Raw genomic sequence first — 18,887 nt, forward strand, 5'->3', positions numbered from 1 at the left:
AGTATTACTGAAATTAATGGATTGGATAAAGAGAATGACAAGGACAGAAGAAAAGACTGCGAATGAGTGAAAATCTCGGGCAGTGAGAACGGGGCTCACCCGTTGGCTGCGCGCTTAGCTACTCTTATTTCATGTAACCCTCCTATCAGCCGTGCACGTGGGCATTTTTATCCAGATTTTATAGCTGAAGAAAGTAAAACCAGAGAGGTGGAGAGACTTCTCCAGGGTCACACAGCCGCGACCTGAGAGATCCAGGATTCAGCCCTTCAGTCTAGCTCCAAAGCCTGTGTTCTTGAGAGAATCTTCTTTCCTCTCCACCCTGACTCAGGGGAAAAGTCAGTTTGCAGTAGTGGTGATTGTTTGCTGAAAGGAGCGATTCCTTTTTTTTTTTTTTTTTCCATCTCCAGTTTTCTTCCAGCTAATTGCAAATTAGTGGTAATCTTCAACTGAAAAGAGGGATCCTGCATGCCATCCATTTGCGCTTACCCAGCAAGGCCTTGGGCCTGTGACAGCTCTGTCGCCATGGCAACCCTGCATTGAGGTCTCCCCGGTTCCGGCTTGTGCTCCTCTGGACTCTGGGGCTGGGGCCATTTACCCTGTGGGTTAGCCTGTTTTTGCTTGACTGTCCCCAACCAGGCCCAGAACTGCGGTGCAGGCCAACACCGTACTCCTCCCTACTGGTCACATGGATCCCTTCTATGTTTTAGAAGTTTCGAATTTAATGATAGTAATTAAAAGAAGGAAAGAAGCAGAAACAGTCTGGAAAAGAAATCGAGCCACATAAACTGCAGATGAGGAAAAATGGCCTCCCCCCACCCCCAACACATGGGGAAATCATTTTCCTTCTCAATTCTGCTGCCACGGTTGGTGCAACAGGCTCTCCTGCTTCAGACCCTGTGGGTGCAGAAGGTCCTGCCTTTGCCAGAACTGGAGGGCCTGGGCATGGAAGACCCGTGATGGGGGAAAGTTTACTTGCCCCCCCTCCAGCCCAGAGGCGCATCCCTGGCAGGGACCCCCAGCCCCAGAAGAACGAAGGCCTTGGCAGAGCCTGTTGCATCGGTGGTACGTATGTCCTCCATCCATAAAAGGCCTTTCCCTGTTCCTTGCTAAGTACCAGGCTCTGGGGAGCCCTACCCCCTGCTGTTCAGCAGCTATTGACTAGTGAGGGAGATGAACGGCCAACGTGGTGCTGTAAACACTGTGACCACGGGGGTAGGCGCACGGCTAGCCCCACTAAGGATGTGTGCAGACACTGGGACGTGTGTCTCGAGAGGAATTAGCAAATTGCTGGGGAGATAAAGTAGGGAGAAGCGTCGTAGGCAGAGGGAACGACAGGTGTAAAAGCATGTGCTTCATGCATGGTGACAGCTCCCAGGAGCAAGTAGAGCTAGGACACAGGTGGCTGGGGGTGGAGTTTGAGGGGGCGTAGCGAACAATACATATTCAATGATTTTTAAAAATTACAATGAGAATAATTGAACAGTCAAGATCCCGGGCTTGGCAGGGAATGGGAGACAGGCTTCCGTGATGTCTCCATCGCTCAAACGATGGCAGAGGCCGCGGGCCGGAATCACCATCACCTTATCTCAACGTGGCCAAAAACCCACCAGGAGAGTGAAGCCACGACGGTGAACTTCCTGGCTCTTCGGCTGCAGGGCAGATGGGTGGTGGCCCTTGCCTTGGCTCCCAGGGACACGGAGCGTCAGCTAACAGATGGGGACGTTGGAAGCGAATCCACGTGCTGGGCGTCTTTTGCGGGAGTTAAGGCATCGTTTGTACTTGTTGGGGTTTCCCTTCCACTCCTGCGAAGGTGACGTGAGTGGAGCCTGGAGCACAAAGTGAAAGCTGGGGTACTGACAGCACAGCAGGAGCAGGTATGGGGCCCCCGCGGCTCCGATCAGGGCGGCGGGCCGAGGCCGCTGTGCCTCCAGGGCTTCCGCTTGGGCAGGGCCTCCTGGGCCACAGGCCTGTGTGTCCCACCCCCCACCACCCCGGCCCTGCTCCCTGGGGCGTCGCTCCTGGGGCCCCCTGCCAGCCCTCCGCTGTCCCATCCCACCGGGCTCCCCTCTGCATCCTTTAAATGTGTCCTGACTGAGGATCAACTTCACGCACAGTAGGATGCGGTTCAGTTATTTGTGACTACTGTGTCACCCCGTAGCTGAAACCCCAATTAGGTTTACGGCGTTTCCAGCCCCCCAGAAAGTTGCCTCCATCCGCTTCCGTTTAACCCATGTTCCCCACGGGCCCCCACTGTTCTGATGCTGTTTACTGTGTCTGAAGCTCTTATAATTGAACCGTGCGGAACGTCCTCTTTGGGGTCCCACCCTTTGGTTTTGTGGCTATCTCGGGTCCTTGCCTCTTCCTTTGCTGTGGAGACAACAGGGAAGTCTCCCGGGAGCCTCTTCCAGTTCCCGGAGGTTTGCTGGGGACCCATCGCATCGCAGTGGGAGCCGGTCACTTCCCCGCGGCGCCCCCCTTTCCTCGGCCTCCTGCCTGACCCAGGTCAGGGGGCTACTGGGAGCAACTGGCCAGAGAGTCTGCAGCGGCTGAGGAGAATGGCTCAGGCTCTGGACCCACCCCATTGCTGTCACTCTCCGTGTCCCTCCCCTGCCCCCCACATAAAGGGAATCAGCCGCACAGTTGTGCTTCCTTCCAGGAGCTGTGATGAAATGATGCAGACAAAATCCCTAGCAGGGTGGCTGGCACTTAGGAAGTGCTCAGCCTTCGTTGTGCTCCAACAGGCTGGGAGAACCGGAGAAGAGCCAGGAGTGAGAGGTCTTCCTGCAGAGGGGAGCCCGTGGGCTGCTCCCCACTTCTGCAAGGGCAATGAGCATTCTAGCTGACGTCTGCTGGGGACTTCATATGTGCCAGGCACGTTCTTAACTACTGTGTGTAAATCCTTTAAATCCTGGCAGGGCTTCTCTCTGGGGAGGCCCGTCTCACAAACTTGACTCTGTACTGCTGGCCTAAACTGGAGGACATTTCCTTTAAAGCACCCCCAAATCTTGGTGGCTTGCAATTCGGTGTGGTTTATCCAGGGCATAGAGCGACTAATGAAAGCGTACGTTCTCTACTCCCAAATACTCTCGAAAAATCAGAGGTCTGATGTTGATTCTTTTAAGTAACAAAGCAGGAAAAAAAAAAATAGGGCTGAGACTTGTAGTCAAGCAATCAGCTGGAACAAATCTTTCTTCACAAATGGGCTTTATACTTAAGGAAAAGAAAAGTGTACACATCAAATAGTCACATTTAGGATTAATCAGAGACAAAATGTTCCTTGAGTGTGGCATTCAGCATACTTGTCTTGCATTTGCATTCTTAAAAAGTAGGATCAGGTTTTGCTAAACGCAGACAACAATGGCAGCCCATGAAGTGTTAGAGGAGACCATCGTTTTCCTGAATATTCCCAACCTTGATGCAGGAGGACGTCTGAGCGCACTGCGGGAGGAGAAGCAGGCAGGTGGCACTCGTGCATTACCTGCCTCTCTTCCCATTTCAGGAGCCTCCTGGGGGCGGTTGGCAGGTGCTGGCCCTCTCCCGCTCTTGGACCCGGGATGTCCTTTTTCTTTTTTTTTTTTTCTATTTCTATTTCTTTTCTTTTTTTAAATTTTTTTTTTATTGGAGTTCAATTTGCCAACATATAGCATAACACCCAGTGCTCATCCCGCCAAGTCCTCCGCTCAGTGCCCATCACCCAGTCACCCCAACCCCCCGCCCACTTCCCCTTCCACTACCCCTTGTTCATTTCCCAGAGTTAGGTGTCTCTCATATTTTATCACCCTCAGTGATCTTTTCACTCATTTTCTCTCCTTTCCCTTTATGTCCTTACCTGGGCAGGGTAAGTGTGTCTCCCAACTCTTGGGGAGTCATTTGTCCTCACTGATTGCCCCCAAATTCATTAGTCTTTAATAAAAGGTCTTTATCACTTCTCTCTTTCTTTGGGATCTGCCTCTTGGGATCCTGATTGCTTTCGAGTTTAGTGGGGGTAACAGCAGTGAACTTAGCAGAACGATATAAGGAGTGAAAGATGTGGCTTAGACACATCCCTAGCCAAGGGCCCGCGTGGCTGCTGCCTAATAATTCTGTCTGTGTGAAGCAAGAGAGAAGTTTCCTTCATTTTTCTCCCTTGCTTAAACCCCAGCACCAGCCTCCTGGGGGCTCAGAAGATGTACTCGAAACTTTCTACCTCTTGCCACTGTCCTCGTTTTCTTCCAGTCCTCTGGCTTCCTAAGGACTAAATTTGTTACAGTCATCCTAATCAAACCCCTAAGGAATAAATTTCCAGTGGTAATGATACTGCTAGTTATTAATCAATGATAACTCAAACATGTCATAGCCACCATTTATTTTATGTCTATCAGGAGCCGGGTGCTGTGTTATCACTAGATTTCTGGGACGTAGAAGATAATTAGTAAGTACTTATCAAATGAATGAAAGAAGTGATCCCGTTCACGACTGCGGTGCGGGGCAGCCCACCCTCGCCCACCCATTTCACAGATGAGGAAGCGAAGGCTGATAAGGGTTTGCTGACTTCCAAGTGAAGAGTATCACAGGGTTGGCGTCCAAACCTGGCACATGTATGTCCAATCCTTTCAGGGAGTCAGGCCACAAAACCCTCCAGCCTCCGTCCCCTGGAAAAGATCTGCTCTTGGAAGGATTTGCCTTGACTTGTAATTGATCTGCAGATCCCAGCCTGTGGGACTGATCTGAATTTATGATGCACACTCAGGTCTTTTGTGACTCGTGCCCCTGGAATTTCATTAGGCTGGCCTGTAATTGTTGTGGTAAATGTTTACACATCTATAAATTATTATTAGGCAAGTGGGGCAAGGTCAACCTTTTTCTTTTAAGGCGGTTGGAACGGGCTCCAGAGATTTCCCAGCAGACAGTGGGGCTGGGATCTGATTAATTATGGTCTGTGTTGGTGTCATATTGACAACACTATTTCTTGCTGTTAATTTTGAAGCCCCAAATGGGTCATCTTTCCTGGGCATGAAAAATTATCACCCTTTTACCGGTTGTTTTGCAAGTGATTCAATTTGAAGTCACTAATGACTATTGATAGCTGATCTCTTTACCCACGACACAGAGACCAAGATGCCTTTGGGGTTTCAGGCTGAACTTTATTTTACTGTGTTTTCTGCTATCTGTTTAGGCAAATGCCTTTATTTATAACTCATTTGCATTTTTGGCATCATATACTAAATGTAAAAAAATTGTAGTAATAACATTAAATAAACATTTATAAATGGGAAGTAATGAATTCACAATGACTAAATACCCACTATGCCTCAGGCACTTTTATACGTTTGCCATCTAATGACACAACCACACGAGGTGGGTATTTTCTAGTTTTTGGACAGATTCAGAGTTCAAGTTACTCTGTTGAGGTCCCATGGCTGGGATCACATGAAGGAAGGTCCACATCACTTCAAACCTAATTCTTTCCTCAATGGAGGCTCAATACCAAGAGTCCTTTAATGAGTTCTAAAACAAAATTGAAAAATGAAAAGAATAGTTGCATTTCTATTGAGTTTGGGTTGTACAACATCCTTGGTAACTAACAAAATTATCAGAAGTAGAACAACCTCACCCTTAATATGATTTCCCTTAGCTCTTGGGACATAGGAAAGTGCCGTGTGAGCTTTATGACCTCTGGAAATACTCAAGGATTTTCTTCCCAATATTAACCTCCTCACATTTCCATTTTCTCCAAGCTCCATTTTATTTTCACTTCTAATCTGAAACTCCCTGTAGGTCAGATACTGTGTCCTGTTCATCTCTGAAGCCCTAGCGGGTAATATAACAGCTGGCATAGAGTAGGTGCTTAACAAAATCTATCGAAGGAATACATGAATGCAAAAATCCCTCTCCTCACCTTAAGGAAAGTTATAAATACAGCCATTGCCAAAATGCAGTAAATGATTATCAGCTTTTCCCTCCCAAAGCCCTAAAGCAAGCTCTTTGTTCTGCTCTGCCTGCCTCCTGGGCCTCTGCCTTAGTAGTGAGATATTGTAAGGTTGGGCCCATCATTCTGACCTCTTCTGTGCCCTCCCTCCCATTTTGTCCAAGTTCTCCCTTAAAGTGCAAATACCTCTCATAACTCAAAACGTGAGGACTCTATCAGAAAATGAATACTACTCAAATTCAACTCCCAGTCAGTGATTATCCACTGTGTGCCAAGACTTTTGGCATTTAGTCACCCAGCCAAGAAATTTTACTCAATCCAGCTCCTTTGTCAAGCACTGTAGAGATCAGTAGTGAATGAGTGACCCGGAAGGAGCCCTCAAGATCACATGGTCTGATGGGGATGGCAGTAGGTTGCATCTTCTAGGAACAGTGAAGGCCAAGGAGATGTTGCAAGAGTGTAGAATGTGTAATGCCCTCTTACATAACTTACGAATGAGCCGGGATCCTCACCTTTGAAGAAAATGAAACCTCACTGTGTTTATAAGAACTAACAACACCACATTGTTTATAACGGCTTTTCTTGGCTCTTCTTTTGATTGTGGTATATAGGAATGGCTCCCTTGAATCGGAAATGTCCTATTTAGGTCCCATCTAGAACACCTTACCTTGAATGCAAACCAAGGTCACCAGCATCTTGACTTCAAATGTCCAAGTGGTCTGCTTGCTTCAACAGTACCTAGAGGTGTTTATTACTTAGAATCTTCTAAAAGAAACAAATGTCAGTTGAATAAATTCAACTCACTTAAGGAAATTTACTCTAAATGAAGTTAAACATGTCTATAGGTCTGTCTGATAGGTTTACTACAAACAGCCTGAATGTGGGTCTGGATATATGAGCAATCCCCCACCCCCCTTTTTTAAGATTTTATTTATTTATTCATGAGAGACACAGACTGAGAGAGAGGCAGAGACCGAGGCAGAGGGAGAAGCAGACTCCATGCAGGGAGCCCGATGCGGACTGGGATCACTCCCTGAGCCAAAGGCAGTCGCTCAACTGCTGAGCCACCCAGGCGTCCCGAGTAATCCCTTTCCTTTAGACCCTAAGGTCACTCTTACAAAGAGTCACAATGAACAGGTCCAGGTATCGAGCTAATCCACACTCATATCCCATCACATGTTGTTTCATTGTTTGTTGGCCCCTGATTATATGCTGCAACTAATGGCAAGAAATAGGGTGGAAAGATGAAAACAAAAGGCTAGAATGGGATTTATACTTTACCATGAGCTTCAGGTATCCAAAGTATACCTGAATGTCCTAAGTATCATCAGTGCTTGGAAACCCAAGTGCGCCATCATCTAGGGGGCTAACTATTGCTCTTCTCTTGGCTTCAGTATCCCGAACCATTCCCCAGAGTTCTCCATCCCTCAGTTCCCTGCCCTGGCCTTAGAGCCCTCATCTCTAAAGTATAGAGGTAGAAGGTTCCTGAACATCCTCTGAGTTCTTAAATGCCATAGCATTTTGGAAGTCTCAGCCAACCCCACTTCAGATTGCTGAACTCCTTGAGATACCTCTAGCATATCCTCTATTATATTGGGGGATACCCTGTATTATATTGTATTTATTTTTTTAGGTAGGCCCCAGGCTTGATGTGGAACTCAAACTCATGACCCCAAGATTAAGAGTCTCACATTTTACTGACTGAACCAGCCAGGTACTCCCCTACCCCCACCATCCTGCATGTAAGTTTTAAAACACAAATGTAGATATTTTTTTTTGACATTTCTCCCATTCAGAGATGGGGCTATGTCCTTGGTCCTTGAATCTTGATGAGTTTGTGACTCTTTCAACCAATAGAATATGAAAGAAGTGACACTATGTGACTTTTGAAACTAGACCATAATGGGCACGTAGCCTCCTCTTTACAAGAACACAAAATCTGGAAGCACTGGCACCGCCATGCTGGAAATGTCATTGGCACCAGTAGACCATTCTGGCTGAGCCTGGGCATCCAATCATCCCGTTGTGGTGCGGACATGGGAATATGGAAGCTTTAAGATGATTCTGAGTAACTTCTGGCCATTTGGGTCATTCCAGCTGAAGTCTTAGACATTGGAGAGCAGAGATAAGCCATCCCCTCCATGCCCTATCTGAACCCCTTCCCCCCAGAACCTGTGAAAATGTTCAGCAGTTGTTGGTTATGCTACAAAGTTTTGGGGTGACTCATAGTAGTAAAGAAGCAGACACCCTCAGGATGACACCTGGCTGGTCTTTTGAGATGAAGCTTTCTAGGGTCGTTAGTAGGGCTCTGGCCTCTCATCTGTCCGTGCATCTGTATCAAGGTGCATAGGGAACCTTTCCTTCTCCTTCCCTGAGAGGGTTAGAGTCTGAAGGGACTTAACAAGTCACCAACTTGAAAAGAGGTACTCTTCTTTCTTTTGCTGACTCCTTCTCCTCACTGCTGTACTCCTCCTTATACAGAAATTCACCCAGGCTCCTGTGCACATGCTCCTTGGGTGCAGTCCACAAGAGTCGCTTGCTGTACAGGAGATCCCTTCAGACAGAGGCCCTCCTTGCCCATCCCATCAAAACTGTGTCCATCATGAATGAAGGCCAGGCTTTCCATCACTTTCGTTCACGATGGACATGGTTGTGTCCATCACACCTGTGATGGGGGAGGGGGCTGGACATGATGAGAGGCAACACTTGCTGTGTTTTTACTACTCTTGAGATGCTGTCGAAAGGGCTTCACCCCACTGACTCATCACAGCCCCACTGTGAGAGAGGCAGGTGCTAGTGTGTTCCCATTTAACAGATGTGGAATGGGGAGGCTCAGAGTGGTCAAGTGCCCTCTGTCTGCTATAGAGAATGCATCTGGGCATTTAATTGTGAACAAAGTTTACAAGGCTGTGAAGAGGAACCCATCAGATTGGGGTCACAGGAGGTGAATCTGCAGAAGTTGGACTCACCCTTTTGGTCCAAACTAAGGGTTTGGATAGGCTGGACACAGGGCTATCAGAGTCTTGGAGGTCGAGCTTTGGATTCGCACGGGTCTCTTATACTTGACTCCTCGGCTGTCCTGCTTTTCAGGAAGACTCCACGTGGGAGTCTGTCTCCAGCGGTGGGTAGTGAGATCTTGAGCAGCTCTTACCATCTGGACCTTAGCTTCCCTGTCCATCACTCCTGGCTATAAATTTCTCTCCTGCAAGCTTCTGAAGTTCCTCATGATGCCCCATTTGTGCAAAAGCATTTGTAACCCCTTAGTCCCTGGGCACTTTGAGGAGACCTCCTGAGCTCCTCTTCCTTAGATGCCATTATTTTTTGAGAGGCATAGATTTCATGTTTAAAAAAGAAGTTTATAAAAATTCTGGTTAAACGCCAAGTATGCCTCTTTCTTTGTCTTTGACAAAAGCCCGAAGCATTCAGGTTGTATGAATCTTAATCCCAGAGTAACCTCCACCTCCTCACTTGCAATGGTGATGTCTTGCATTTCAGAGGTCAGACCAATCAGAGCAATGAGCCCGAGATGTATTGAACTGCGGCTTGGTGGTAATTATTTCTTTTTCTTTTCAGTAGATTCCTATTAGCCGGTTAAAGATGTGCATTTGCAGCGGGCTCTGTGCTCAGCATTTAATTCAGCTCGGCTCCTGGGCCCCAGGCCCAGACCTGAGTGAGGCCACCAAGCCCCACCCTCGCTCCTTCCGTACCCTCTCACACCTGCCAAGCAGCCCCCAAGTGCTGTTCACCCTTCACAAGAGCTTCTGAATATTCTGCCTCCATTGTCCCCACTCTGTCCTTGCTGTGCCTCCTTTGTTAGGTCCCTCATCTGCTCTCACCTGGCACGTCCTCTCAGCATCTTAACTGCCTGGCTGCCTGACACTTCCTGTGTCTGCTCTAATCCATTGTCTATAGCACAGGTGGCTAGATTTTTGAAAGTGCAAGTGTCCCACCTCACCAGGGACTCCCTGAAGCAGCAGAAGCAGTGGGGGCAAGCGATTGATCAGGATCCATTGCCCTGCAGTCATCTCCCCAGGCTTTTGCCTCCCCATAGAATACAGACTCATTGCAGGCAGGGATTCGGTGTTACCGGTCCTCGTGTGCCCAGCCTCCCACACTAGGTGGCATCTGGACCTGTCCTTGGGAGCGAATGAGGAGCACATATGTATGCAAGGTTGTGAAGAGGTGCCCATCAGGTGGGGATTATAGGAGGCAGATCACAGATGTCACCTGTTCTTAGGCCTGAACCTAGGGAATCAGGCTGGGCACATGGCCATCAGAGCCCAGGAGGCCAAGGGTCCAGGCCAGTGACCAGTGACAGGAATGGAGGGCAGGACAACGGCAAATATCTGCCAGGCTTGGCGCTGTGATGGACAGACAGGCTGAGAGGCCGAGAGGAGCTGCGAGCCAGGGTTTCCCTGAGGACCGACTGGAAGGTCCGGGCACATGGGGGTCCCCTGACCCGGATCCCCATCACGCCTCTCCTCCAGTAGCCCTGAGAGCCAGGAATCTTGCTTCATCCTTTTGATCCTCAGTTCCCTAATCTGTTAAAAGAGAGTTGAATCACATTGGGAAGCAAAGGTACTTCCTCCCCCAACACTGTGGGCTTCTCCAGGGACGAGAGGCCTGGGGGAAAGGGTTGGTGTCTGGAGTTCGACAGATCCGTGTTGGAATCCCAGCTCAGCCCCACGCTGCCTGGGTGAACTTTGGGCAAGTTGCTTAACATCTCTGAACTCCAGTTCTGTGTTCGGTCAGATGGGTAGTCCCAGCTGTCCGCGGGATTGCTGTGGCTGACTGGGCTGCGTGTGAGGAAGGCAGCACCTAGAAGGTGGCTTCTGAAAGACGGTTGCTGCCGCCCTCCTTGGGCAGGTGCAAGCCTCCTCCTGGCCTCCTACCTCCTACCCTGGCCTCAGTTTCATGTTGTGTCCTCTGCTTGCCCAAGAGTCTTTGCCTCCTGTCTCTCCCCTGGCTCCCTGAATGCCCTTGCTCTTTCTTCTCCTGAAGAGTCATTTTACATTTTTGGCTTTGTGTGAGCTCTTGACATATGTTAATGTTTGGGAAATCAGCTTGGGACGGAACAGGGAGCCCTTCCAAACATGAGCCTGGAGGCAACAAATAAATTACTTTGCAGCAAGGGTTCTGTCTGTTGCAAGTCAAAACCTAACAAAGAAAACAATGTCCTTCTGTCTTGGACACCCTGGGAGCTCCGGACCTCCTTGCCTCTGGGTCAGGGCTCCACTTGCTCTGCAGCCCGGGACGGGGCCTTCACCACAGGCGCCTGGCACCGCGTGCCCGCCATTGTGCAAGACCCTTCGCGCACATACTACGGATGAGACGCGGTGGTTTAGGGACGTTAATTAACTTGTCCAAACTCAAGCATAGAGTAACTGGTTGAAGCCAGCTTTGAAAGCGGGCATGTTAGAATCCAAAGCCTGTGTGTTAACCACACAACATCCCACCTCCTAGGATGTAGAGAGTGGGGGAAGCTTCTAAAATGTTTTAGAAGATTTTCTTTGGGTGCAGCATGAATTGATGATAGAAGAGAGTGAGAGGAGAGACAGAGGGACCAGGTAAAAGAGGTGGTGATTGGTCAGGTAGACAAGGAGCCTGAACCATGGTCGGGAAGCAGAAGTTCCCCAGGCACCCAGATGCCCAGGGCTTCCCCTGGCACACTGGCAGCAGATCTGTGGCACTGGAGGGCCAACCCCAGGCCCTGTCCGTATGGGATAGGTGTCTCCTTTGGTCATTCAGGTTGGTCTCTGCACCTTGTTGCCTCTAGCTCTGGTGCGGTGTGATAGATCAACTGCAAAAATGACCACAAAAATTCCTGCTGATCCTTGACCTGGTCCTCTTTACAATGCAACTCTGTATTTCCTCCCACCAAGCAGTAGGATTTCTTTCTGTACTCCTTGGAATCTGGATTTAGTTGGTTAGTGGACATTGGGAAGACTTGAGGAGTCCCTCCACATTGGGGCTCACCCTCTTGCTGCTATTGGGAACCCTGAGATGGGCAAGGGACGATGCCTGAGCTGCCCTGCTGGAGCCTGAGAGACCACATGGAGCCAAACCAGGCAGGGCCAGCAGGGGCCTCCCCAGTGCAGCCACACTGCCAACTGCCAGCAATGTGAGCAAGGCCATCCGAGACCACGTGACACAGGAAGAGCGGCCAGATGGCCACAGAGATCACCGGAGTCAGCCCAGACTGGGACACCTACGCAGATGACCCACAGGATCGTGAGAAATAGTGTCTGCTGTTTTCAGCCATTAAGGTTTGAAGTGGTTTGTTTTTTAGTAAAATGATGGAGAATTTCAGAGTCGATGGGCAGAAGGGACTCACGGTCTTTCTCATTTCCAAGCTCCCATTGTCTTTGGTGCCTGTGGTGCAAGCACATCTAGATACTGCCCACCTTGAATTAGAGCCTGAAAAGCCATCCCAGATAACTTGGATCAGAGTTGAAGCTGAAAATCAACTCGCCCGACCGCCTTTATTCCCCAACTAGACTCCAGGCTCTTGAGGGCAGAGGCCAGACCCTGGGCAAAGAGCTGAAGTATTCAGGAGGCTTGGACACTTTTGTTTATTTGTTTATTTATTTTAAAGTGAGAATTAAAATGTTTCTGTGTCTTGAATGTGTTGGTGTTACACAACCGTGTGCATTTGCCAAAACACACAGAGCTATACACGAAAATGGGTCGTATCTCCTATGTGTACTGTATGTTTTAGTGAAAACATTGAGAATTAAAGGAATTTCTTTAGTGTGGGGAAGAATGAGAATCTGCATGGAAGCTGTGGGCTCTGAAGGCTCATCATGAAAACCACCATGTTATTTGGACTACATTTTTTTTTTTATTATTATTTATGATAGTCACAGAGAGAGAGAGAGAGAGGCAGAGACACAGGCAGAGGGAGAAGCAGGCTCCATGCACCGGGAGCCTGACGTGGGATTCGATCCCGGGTCTCCAGGATCACGCCCTGGGCCAAAGGCAGGCGCCAAACCGCTGCGCCACCCAGGGATCCCTGGACTACATTTTGTTACGCGTATGTCATAAGAAAAATTCCTAATGAATGTTTCAGTTAAAGAAATTACATCATGGGGATCCCTGGGTGGCTCAGCAGTTTGGCGCCTGCCTTTGGCCCAGGGTGTGATCCTGGAGTCCCGGGATCGAGTCCCACGTCAGGCTCCCTGCATGGAGCCTGCTTCTCTCTCCTCCTGTATCTCTGCACCTGTCTCTCTCTCTATCTCTATCATAAATAAATCTTAAAAAAAAAGAAAGAAATTACATCATGATGGAATGACTGAAAAAATCAGATTAGAAACAAAAGCATATTCACTGTTAAACAGAATCTAGTTACATTCCACACATAGGAGGGTAGAGTAGATGCGCTTTTCATGGTTCCTCTTGCTAAGTACAGCTAGAAACTCTGGACAACATAAATAAGCATATGAAGAAGGTGGAAAGAAGAAAGGAGACCAGCGAAGGACACTGGGACCCGAGGAATGACAGTCACGTGTTTGTTGAATCTTCCTTTTGTTTCATCTGTCCCAGACTTGTAGCTGAAGAATCTGACAATTCAGAAACACCATTAGGTACAGGCCAAAAAAAAAAAAATAAATAAATAAAACCCAAACCAAACCCTTAATAAAAAAACTGTTCTCTGTAGTCAAAGGATCAGGAAGGAGGTAGCCCTAATAAGACAGCAACTTTTAATGTAATAGCTGCTCTACTCTAGCCAAGCACTTGAGAAAAACAGTGACTCCGTTCCCATCCATGCCCGCAAAGACCAAGAGGTGTGCCTAGCCTTCCATTTTTGCCAGGCTGCGATGGGGTATAGGGTAATCCTGGGCTGGCAGTGCTGGAGAAGTTCAAGTGGAGATTTTGTCCCTGCTGGGTGGTGATAAGGACCCTCTTTTCCTCTGCAGTGGAGGCCGTGTGGGGAACCTAGACTTACATTTCTAATGGAAATCATGAAGTGCGTCTTCACCTCTGCCGGGTGCTGCCACAGAAGGCCTACTGGACAGTTAATGTTCTGACCCCTGCCCGTCTGAAATAAGATCACGCACTCCCTGGTGTCAGTGGAGGTCAAGTGGGGGTCAGTAATGAGCCACTTTTACCCCTTCCAGACAGAGCGATGTCAGTGGAATTTTACTGGGAAAATAGATCTCCCCCCACCCATCCAAAAGGGATGGGGAGCCCCCGTCAGTCATCAGCAAAGGTCAGGTGGGAAACCTGGATTCTGTCCCCACGTGACAGCAATGATATGGTGGCTCCCTTCCCTTACCAGAGCACTGGTGGAAAAAGCCAGCTGAAACAGATGCAAATAAGCTCCAGAGTGTCATGGTTATGACATGGTTATGACATACCCAACATACGTCTAGGTTTCGACAGAAACTAAAATCATCTGGTCCTTCCAGAAACTGGAAGGACCTTCAAAGTGAATGAAAACAGGCGATTGATAGATGCCAACACGGAGATGGTAGAGATACTAAGATGACGTGACAGAGATTTTAAAGCAGCCGTCAAAAAAACACTTCAGTCAACAATTACAGAAACCTATGGAGTAATGAAAAAAACAAAGTTTGAGCAAAGAAATAGCAATAATTATATGACAAGTAGATTTTCTAAATATACGTTGGTAAATATACCAATGAAGAGAGATCAGTAGGGTGACTTAAATTAAGCCACGTCCCAAGTCTATGTTGTCCGTAAGAAACTCAATATAATGGTATAGTTTGGTGAGAGTAAAAGACAGAAATATGTATCATTAATCAGAGGAAAGCCGGCGTGGCTAGGGTACTCTCAGCAGAGCAAACCTCGGGACAAGGAAACTTAGGAGACTTAGGAGGACACGTTAGGTCCTCTCGTCCTCATAGTGTTGCTGGCTCATTTGATCCTAGACTCTGGGGGTGTCTGGGGGCTCAGTGGTTGAGCTCCTGCCTTCGGCTCAGGGCGTGACCCCGGGGCCCTGGGATCGAGTCCCCCATCGGGTTCCCCACAGGGAGCCTGCTTCTCATCCCTCTACCTGTGTCTCTGCCTCTCTCTCTGTGTGTGTGTGTCTCTCATGAATAAATAAATATAAATCTTTAAAAAAAATAATACTAGACTCTGAGAGGACATCAAGGGGCCCATTTGCCTGAGTGAATCTGGGTTCATCTCTTGAGGCATCTTCAGGCCCTGGGCTCCTGCAGTCAGGGCAGTTGACCCCCTCCTGGGATACAGTACCTTCCCCAGCTTGCCTCCTTGCTCCCTGGAACCCCAGCCACCAGACGCATCCCGTTCGAGGGCTGTTCCCACCTGGTGTACCCAGCCTCATAGCCTGGATCCAGGAATGCTGTGCTGGAATCAGAAAGCCTTGTTCTTTCCATCAGTAACTTGCCTTCCATCAGTGCAACCTTCAATGAGTAGCTTGTCATTTCTGAGTCTTAGTTTCCAAATTTGTGAAAAAAAAAAAAAAAAAAAAGAAAATGGTTTTAAATAAGGCATCAGAAAGTTTCTTCAGAGGGAGTCCTATGAAGTCTTTCATGCAAGAGAGAAAATTTGCAGTTGGAGGAACCCCAGCCCTTGCCCTGTAGGGACCCTGCGGGGCGCGGGCCATTTGATGCCTGTCTTCCTAGATGGACTTCTTTGCAGCCCTGTGCCCTCAGCAATGCTTCACGGCACCTTCTTTTCATAGTATTTCCAGAAACACCCAGGGTTCTTCTCAGGGATTTTTTTTTTTCTCTGCTCCCCTATTCTTCCCCACGTTGGCCAAAAAACACTGGGAAACTCCAAAGAGTGACTCTCTCCTCTCCCGGATTTCTCCTCTCCCTGATACTACTGAATGACAGGTTAGCTGTTACTTCTCAGGGTTGTGCCAAGATGCGCCTTCGTCCTTGCTGAGAGGTGTGGTTGGCGTTCTCACGGCACGGTCTTGTTCTGTGACTGACGGTGTCCTGGGGAGACTGGTGCTGTCTGTGGGTTGGTGCCTAGGGTGGACAGTGGCTGGAAAACCACCCTCTTCGAGCTCTAGCAGGTAGGGGTCGGAAGCCCGCACTGCTCCTGCAGGTGGGAGGGATCACGGGCCACGAGATGAAGGCAACCTTCACCAGGGGGCTTCCCTGAGCACCCTTCACCGAGGGGTAGGTCACTGCTCCTGTCCGTGCTCACAGGGGCCGGAACTTCTCCATCGGAGCCTGTGGTAGGCTCTGTTGTTACCGGTCACCTCCCCCACGGGATCGGGAGCCTGGCGAAGGCAGGAACAATGTCTTATTCCTCTTATTGTCCCTTCTTTCCAGCACAGGATCTGGATCCGAGCGGGAGACCCACAGGGGCTTGAGTTGAGATGCACTGACTCCATCTGCAGCTTCTTCCCAGCCTCAATTAGCAGATGGTAAACTTCCTCTCCAGGTGGTTCTTGACCTAACAGGTGCACACATGGAAGGCCCTCCCCTTTGCAGAGCATTTGCATGTCTGATTTATTATTAACAGGAAGCGGTGAGTCTGGAGCAGATCCAGAGAACAGTCAGAGACATGAGTAAAGAGTCACCAGCTCCTGGGAGGAAGGTTTAAAGTAAATACAGTCCTATAGTCTGGGGGAGAAAAAAATAGGCCATAATATATGAAGTGTCAAGCCTGTGAGGAGTCTTTGGGAAAAAAAAAGGCAGATCTCCCTCCCTCCCTCCCTCTCCTTCCCCCTCTGCTATCCTTTCTCCCTCCCGCCTGCCTGCCTGGAGCAAATATTGATCGAGGCCCTACCAGGGCTCGGAGCTCTGTTAGGGGATGGGAAGGGGAAAGAAGTTTATAATGCAGATTCTATGCCTTCCAGACACTTACAATATGGTAGGAGACAGAAAATGAATAGCTGTAATAAAAAAAAAAATCCAGATTAGGTTGTAGGAGAGGTCAGGGGAGGAAGCCGAGATGGCTTCTAGCTTGGCTATTTGAAGAAAGCTACAGGAAGGCAGAGGTGAACTCGAGCTGGAACTGAGGGAGGACTTGAATCAAAAAAGGGAAATCATTCGGAGCGCAGACTTCATCCAGGCAGCTCTGGAGCCAGCGAGCCGGGGCCCTGGTGAAATCCCCTCACGTCTCTGAGCCTGAACCTCCTCCCCTGTGAAACTGGTTAGGACGTTCTCGGGGAGCTGCGCTTACCCCCTGGGTTATTCCCATCGGCACACACGTGTGTTCTCACACCTCCCATGAAAACAAAACACGAGCCTCCCCTTGAACCACAGTCCCCTTTCCTTAGAACAATCCGCTCCGCTCCTCGGTTTGTCTCCTGGTCTCTGTCCCCCGCTCCCATCCCTCCCGGCACCAGCTGCATCAGGCCGTTGTCCCTTTCATCCGCCGTGACTACCCGAGCCACAGCCACCCGCCCCTGCAAGACGCCAAGCCCCAAGCTCAGGCCTGTGTCCAAGTCCTGCTGCGCATCGTGGACCCGAGGGACCCGCTGCGCTCCCCGCACCAGGGCCCGGACGCCCGCCGGTTCCTCCCGGGCCGGCTGGATCCTGGAGCCTCTCGGCCTTGCCTCTCCTTTCCCTGCCCCGCCAGCGCCCGGAGCTCCCCGGCGACCCCTGATCTCGCGGTTGCCGGTCTTAGTGGTGGCACTTGGTGTCCCCCATCTGCCCTGAGCTCCAGGCCCAGGCCGTCAGCTGCCCCCGGGACATCCCGTGTCGGGGTCTCAGGAGCATCCGAGTCCCTACGTGTCCCCAACTAAAGCCCCATCCTCCTCGCCGGCTCGGCTCAGCTTTGGATAAATCCATCTTTTGTGTTGAGGACGAGGCGACGACTTCACAGCCTCTTGCCTCCCCCACGTGAAGTCCACGCCAGCGTCATGGGCTCTGCAGCCAGAGTGGGACCCCCGGGGGGCTCAGCGGTTGGGCGCCTGCCTTCAGCCCGGGGCCTGGTCCCGCGGTCCTGGGATCGAGTCCCGCGCCGGGCTCCCTGCGTGGGGCCTGCTTCTCCCGCGGCCTGTGTCCCTGCCTCTCTCCCTGTGTCTCTCATGAATAAATACATAAAATATCAAACAAAAATACAGCCAGAGTGTGGCCACTTCTCAGCACCGCCACTGCTCCGCCCTGGCCCAAGCTACCACCTTTCCTCGTGTGGACAGTGGGACGGTTTCCTGAACGCCACCTGCCACCGCAACCACCTTGGTCCCCAGCCCTCGGTCACATCGTGTGCCAGCACATTGTTCTTTGGCCCCAGCCCTCCCCTGGCTTCTCTCTCAGTCCCTCAGAGTAAAAGCCAAAGTCTTGCCATGGCTGATGGACCCACTGTCTGTGCCCCTTCCCTCCTCCTTCCTCTCACCTTCCCCGTCACCTTCTTGCTCCGTCGCCGCCACGCAGACCCCTTTGGAGTTCCTCGGATCCGCCCAGCAACCGCTGAGCCACCCAGGTGCCTGGACGGGGTCGTTTAAAAGAAATTTATTTCTCACGGTTCCGTTTCTGTTTCCTGGCTTGGAGACAGCTCTCTTCTCCCTAAGTCCTCACGTGGCCTTCTCTCTGTGTTTACATGGAGAGAGAGGGGAACATCTCCCCTTCTCTTTTTATAAGGCCACCAATATCCCATTGAGGCCACATCCTTGTTACTCCATTTAACCTTAATAATCTACTAAAGGTCCTGTTTCTCCTTGGGGATAGAAGTCACACCGGGGATTAGGCTTTTAACATATGAATTATGTATATTATAACTATATATATAAATATATATATGTACACTTACTATATAAAATTCTATCTAAATTTTCTGTTATTTATACACTTTCCCTGAATCATTGTCCCCTCTTAGAAGAAAGCTGGTCTGTTTCATTCCCTGCTATTTCATGAGCATTTAAGCAAATGCCCCTAACACGTTGGGACATTACATATTACTGGTGATTTTTGCTTTTGCTTTATGTAGGTAAGTGCCATGGTTTTTTTGTTTTGTTTTGTTTTTTTGTAAGTGCCATGTTTAACGGCACTTGCTTACATACATGACTTAATAAATGCCTGGCATGTGAGAGGTT

Source organism: Canis lupus, chromosome 5 (assembly GCF_011100685.1).
Source record: "Canis lupus familiaris isolate Mischka breed German Shepherd chromosome 5, alternate assembly UU_Cfam_GSD_1.0, whole genome shotgun sequence".
NCBI classification, from domain to species: Eukaryota; Metazoa; Chordata; class Mammalia; order Carnivora; family Canidae; genus Canis; species Canis lupus.